Source organism: Mytilus edulis, chromosome 4 (assembly GCF_963676685.1).
Source record: "Mytilus edulis chromosome 4, xbMytEdul2.2, whole genome shotgun sequence".
NCBI classification, from domain to species: domain Eukaryota; kingdom Metazoa; phylum Mollusca; class Bivalvia; order Mytilida; family Mytilidae; genus Mytilus; species Mytilus edulis.
In genome coordinates, this window is record NC_092347.1 from 45616750 (window position 1) to 45623499 (window position 6750).

General features: G+C 32.1%; 1 long non-coding RNA gene across 1 annotated transcript; it reads right to left on the reverse strand.

Annotated features, from left to right (window-relative positions):
- Window positions 1-3046: 3046 nt before the first annotated feature.
- LOC139519773 (uncharacterized) lies at window positions 3047-6265 on the reverse strand. Its single transcript, XR_011663683.1, has 3 exons — window positions 5956-6265; window positions 3790-3877; window positions 3047-3159 (listed from the first exon to the last, which is right to left on the reverse strand). It is a non-coding gene; the product is annotated as an uncharacterized lncRNA (long non-coding RNA).
- Window positions 6266-6750: the final 485 nt, after the last annotated feature.

Here is a 6750-nt window from a genome sequence, read left to right on the forward strand (position 1 = left end):
AGTTTTCTAGAACGAAATCTCCACCTTCTCCCTTTGATTCGTTTCCACTGACACTGTAAGATTAATTTTTCTAGGATCCTTTATAAAAAAGTCAATGGAACTGAGGACAGGGGACCCTTTAATATTTACCTGAATTTGTGTATATATATTGAGTTACTTAGTTATTGTCTTTATTTGTTTTTGTTGTTGTTATATGTCACAAACTGTATAGTTTATATGGCAATAAAACTTTGAATTGAATTGAATTGAATTTTTCTCAATGAAGGCAAGTATAGCATGCGGACATTGTACTCTTACAAATGAATCGCAAATAAATGTCTCCATGTGAAAGGGCATATTGAGACCATAGAAAAGTGGCGAAAATTTAAACTTTCCAGCTTGGATAGCTGTAGAGATGTTACGCCTTGTTCCAGCCCTTAAAACATGGAGTGCGAGACGGCAGGTAAAAACCACGTCTGACATGAATTTGAAATTTGGATTGGAAACTTTTGATAGCCACAAATAAAATCCTTCCACAGTTGGTGTTCTACAAGACACCACGTCAAGTCTGCAGTAAGGCTGCAATAGTTCCTGTGCCATAGCCAACATGAAAATCTGTAGAATTTGCCCTGTTTTGTGATGGTTTGAAAAAGAAAAAAAATACTATTAACAAATTCTTAATACACAAAATATACCATCTTCAAACCTAATGAAAAGCATTGGTCATGCCTTTTGTAAGTTTTGTGTATTTTTAATAATAATATGCGTATATTAAACATGTCATGGTTTTTATTATAATAACTTGCAATGGGATATTGGGATTTGTAACTGTTGATGAAGTCTTCAAAAATAAGTCTCGGGTGAGATTTGTCTGTAACTGACAATCATCACAACATCTTGAAAACATAGATGGTAAATAATGAAAGGTACATACCTCCGGCTTTGCATACATCCACTTGTGCTGTCAAATTGTCATCCGACATACAAAATATATGCATCCTTTTATATAGAAAGTCCTACAGAATCCCGCCAAACCATTATTTATTTGCGCTTTCACTGAACGAGGGGTTGTCTCACAAAACATGCCCAACTTAACCCCTGAAACCATGGACTGTCTGAATAATATGTAAAACAAAAGTCCTTCATCATATAATAATCTTTATTTGTCCTATAAGTAACATTATACTTGTGACATAAAAAAGTAAGTAACTACAATAAAATAACTAAGTTCAAGACACACATATTTAAAAAATGTATATATATAAACACTGTGCGGGACAAATTTGCCATTCCGGTATCGGCAAATCTGACTTTGTCGGTTTACAAGATATCAAAAAAAAATTTTGCCCAGTGATAGATTATTGAAAAATTAAAAAAATGCCATATGTCCCAACTTGTCACTGTTGTCACTCTTGTCACTGCAGCTGATTAAAAGTACATTTCCCATGGGAAATTTGATAATTCCCATGGGAATATTAGAATTTCCCATGGGAACATTGGAAGTTCCCATGGGAAAAATTACTTTTCCCATGGGAAGTTTAGAGTTCCCATAGGAACTTTAAAGTTCCCATGGGAAAAGATGAATACAAAAAGTTCCCATGGGAATTAATTCTTCCCATGGGAACAAATTTTCTTCCCATGGGAACAATTTTTCTTCCCATGGGAACAATATTTCTTCCCATGGGAACAAATCTTCTTCCCATGGGAACAATTTTTCTTCCCATGGGAACAATTTTTTTTCACATAGGAACAATTTTTCTTCCCATGGGAACATACTATATTACAATACAAACATTATTTTCCATTTGAATTTTTTTCTTCAGAAAAATTACAATTTGTTGCAAATACTGGATATATGAGAATAAAAGAGAATATACTTCTGCCTTAGCTGGATGGAAAGCTGTAGGGCATAACACATTTTTGGAACCTTGTAAAACATCTCAGAAAAGCAGATTTGTCTCCGGGACAAGTTTGCAATTCCGCTGAGTGCAAAAGTTGTTCACCTTAATTTTTGGAGTTAAGTCAAAATGAAGTTGATAACTTGGTTGGTATTGGTTCCCTGATATTTGTCCTAAAATTGTTTGGCTCTAGCACCACTGTTAAAAAAGTTATGCCCCTTTTTTCAACAATTTCCTTAGAGGAATAGTTGTTTTCCTCAAGGGAAATCAAATTTCCCTAAAGGAAAAAGATTTTTCCTCAAAGGGAAATTGTTTTTTCCTCAAGGGAAATTGTTTTTTCAAGGGAAAAAGATTTCCTTCAAGACAACAAATTTCCTCTAATGAAATCATTGTTCTTCAAATTGACTCTAAAGAAATTTCTGAACATCAAATTTCCCTTATTTGTTCTTGTTAAACATTTCTTCGCTATACCATGTATACAAACAGTATGAATATAATTATTACAAGACTGTATAGTTGATGCAAATGATATTCAAAACTTTCATAAATGTTTGACTCAACATTTTAATGACATTGAAAATTGATAAAGTCTGACTGTTTAGATCTAGGTATTGTTCATACTTTTTATAAAATTTAACTATGATTTATAAAAAAAATTTGTAGCAAATGATTCTGTTTTCTTTGTAATTGTTTCAATGCAATACATTAATAAGCAACCAATTTGAATGTCATACCATTTGTGGTGTTCTAAAGAATTTGTTTATATATTTGCAGATTAAATAATAAAATATACACTTTTCGTCTTATTTTAAATTAAAATTTTCTTCTGTTTCAGCTTGTGTACAGTTTTCAATCCACTACGTAAGAATTCAGTGAATACATTATTCCATTCACTTTATAACATTTTCCTTCAATTCTAAGAGAAAACATTTTTGCAAATTGTTCTTCAATGATCTTCTTCCGTATATTTGATATGAGGGAGCGATATAAATGAGTGGATAAAACTGGTGTTCCTTTGTTCTGCATTCTCCTTTCTGTCGAATAATATATATAATATGTTGTTGCTTTTATGCAATAGTGTTTTTGTGTATCTATGATAGAACTCCATTTTGTTTATTGGCATTATCATGTGATAATGATGAAATTTCCTGTTTCTTTTTTGCAGGAAAGCACACATTCCAGTTCAAATTAATCCAATTATGCACTTTGTAAATAAATTTCAACTTTAAGTTTCCTCTTCAGTAATGACCTATTGATCATGAAAACCAAGATGTCTGATCACCTATAAATACACAAAATAAACAAATAAAATGTTATAAATGGAGAGAGAAACAGCAATAAATGTTTTTCATATGTATCTTTCTTTATTAAAATTCATTAAGTAAACTTGAACCTTGCGAAAAATAATTAGCTGTGATGTAAGACTAGAAAGTATAAAACGCAAAATAAAGTAGTCGCGAAAAATTAGTTGATTTACATTAGTCCAGTCTGTGTTTGCAGGAAATTTACATCATAGGTTGCCATATTCCTATTGTGCCTGTCCAAAGTTCAGAGCCTGTAGTTTTTGTAAGTTTAGTCTGACACTAAAATTTAGTGGTTGTTGTTGTTGTTGTTTCATACCGGTTATATTTATTTTTTGTAATTTTATTTGTAATAAACTAGGCAATTAGTTTTACAGTTTGGACATGTTGGATTGTTTCAATTTTTCATCTTTGGGTCTTTTATAGCTGCCTTCTTTGACTATAGGGTATGGATTTTCTCATTATTGAAGGTCGTCACAGGCCTACAATTGCTTTCTTAAAGCCATGATAGTTTTCATATTTAATATACCACATCTTTTAATTTTTATAGTAATCATGATTATCATCTTTCAAGTTCAACAACTTTAAAAAATAAATAAAAGTGGCCTTACCATTTAGGTTTAGTTTGCTTCTGCAAATTTTAAATTGCCTATCATTTCTGCTGTTTATAATTTCTCTGTATCTTCTATAGTTCTTGTCCTATACATAAAAGATTAAAAGTTATTATTGAATGGCATCTTGCATCAATATTTTTTTTTGCTGTTTAATGTACATGATGTATATTAATGTGTGTTTAATAAGAAGAGTGCACACGCTGAAATGTCTCGCCTTCTTTTACTAATCATTGATAATATGTTGATAGTCCTAAGTATAAAGCTTTATCACAACTGTCACATAAACTTAACATTAACCAAGATAAATAAATAAAGACTAATGAACCATGAGAATGAGGTCAATGTCAGATGAACCATGCCAGGCAGACATATACAGCTAACAAGGCTTCAATGCAACAATTATAGTTGACCTATTACTTATAGTTTAAGAAAAATAGACCAAATCACAAAAACACTGATCAATGAACCGTGAAAATGAGATCAAGGTCAAATAAAACCTGTGCCACTGACATATAGATCAAAAAATATTTCTATACACCAAATACAGTTGACCTATGGCTTATAGTATTTAATAGATAAAGACCAAAACTCAAAAACTTAATTTTGACCACTGAACCATGAAAATGAGGTCAAGGTCAGATGACATCATCCCACTAGACATGTACACCTTACAACCATTTCATACAACAAATATAGTAGACCTATTGCATAAAGTATGAGAAAAACAGACCAAAACACAAAAACTTAACTATAACCACTGAACCATGAAAATTGTCATAAATAGCATAGACACCTCTTAGTTTTGAGAAAAACATGCGTTAATTGTGCAAGTATAATCATTGATAAATCATGCACAAGATTGACTTTTTTTAAAAAGCCTATATATTGAAATTTTCTGAAAATATTGCCTGCATTTATTAATATGACCAATTTCAAGAAATGCGCAAAGATGTGAGATGATTTATATAATTGTAATTTCAGGAATTTACAGTAAAGGCTTTCATCCCCACTGCATTTTGCACTTTTCCCACGTCAGGAGCCAGAAGTTATGGCCTTTGTGACCTTTGTATGATTTTAATTTTAGTTTCTTTTTTAATATCAAAGAGTTTAATATGACGTCCATTATCACTCAACTAGTATACATTTTTGTTTAATGGCAAGCTAAAGCATGCCTCACAGGCAGGGATCCAGGAGGGTCTGAGGGTTGGACATGTTGGAACCCCCCTTTCTACATTGTTCTTTATTGGACGATCAATGCATTTGAATTTTAAAATTAACACCATTCGAACGTAAATATATTTCAAAATTAAGATGCTGCAATGTACAATCCCAGTAGAGCTGGGAAGATGGTATAAGGCATTCCAAAAGAAGAAAGGACATGCAATCTGTGTTTAACTGCAATTGGCAATGAATTCCATTATTTATTTGAATGCAATTCTTTATTAGTTAAAAAATATCAGAAATCAGCATATTCCAGAGTACTATGTGAAATATCAGAATTAAGCAAAAATGAAAGGACTAACTGTCATTGACAAATATTAACTTATTATTTAAAAATGTGTCTATATTCATTTCAAAGTTAACTAAAATATTATAATGTTAAAATATTATAATATAAAGTAATTTTCCATATATTTTATTTCTAAGTTGTTTTTTTTTTTTTTAATTGTATGTGATTGTATTTTGTAATTTACCTCTTGTTTCACATGTCAATGTGACGGAGTGTTTTTCAAATAAAGCATATTGTATTGTATTGTATTGAATGGGGACATGTAGTTGGACCCCCCCCCCCCCCCATTTGTCTTTGGTTAGGAACCCCTCCTCGGGTTGAGGGATTTTCTCGTTGCATTGAAGACCCATTGGTGCCCTTTGGCTGCTATCTGCTCTTTGGTCTTTTGATACATTCCCCATTTACATTTCGATTTTATATTCAGTTCTATTATAAATGTTAGTCTAGACTTCTTGTTGATTTGGTTTCACATTTCGGCTTCGTCAGAGGAAAGCGTTCCAGAAATAAAATAGCCTTGCAAGACGTCATAATTATTTGGACTAGATTTTCACCACCATCAACATTGTAAAGCTTGTCTCACTGTGGAAGAAATGAGTTTGGCGCGTTTACAAAAATATAATTGTCTGTGCTGACAGGGGAGTGTGTGTGCATACCATTATTTAAATTTTCTAAACCTTCTTTTTCAATATTTTGTGCATTTCTTGGTAATATACTGTCAGACCTCGAGTGCTGCTTTACAAAAACGATCAACTTACAAGTAATGCAGGGGAAGGAAACTAGCTAAAAAGACCAAAAATAAGCCACAACTAATGGGGTCTCATTGGGGGTTCTGTTCACGGATCTCGCTTTATAGTTACTATTTTTTTTTTTTTTAGATTCCCGCATCCCGCTTACACTATGTAAGTAAACAATTCTAATATTTTTGTAATTTCCTATGTCCCGCTAAACTTCATTTCCAGTTTTCACGGCACAATAATTTGACTATTAGTGAGGCCCCTCATGGGGGGGGGGGGGGTCCTAGTAATCACATAATCACCATTTTTTTGCCAATATAATCACATAATCATTAAATATTTGCTTATCTTTAGTAATCAAATAATCATAAACTAAAAATACAGTCCTAGGTAATCAAATAATCATGAAATATTTGGCTTAATAATCAAATAATCATTAAAAAAACGGCCAAGTAATCACATAATCAAAAACCCCATGAGGGCCCTCATTAGTGACACTAAGTACTGTGGTATTTTCAGTGGGTATTTTACCAATAAGCTTAAGGCCATATATATTTCGGTGTGTAGAAATACCGCAAAGGAATTCTTAATGGCGCTGACTAAGAAGAAAGTTTTTGCATTAAGGACACCAGAGACATATATACACATGTGTATATATGTCTCTGAGGACACTAAAACGATGTTTTAATATCACAGAGAATATGGATATATTGG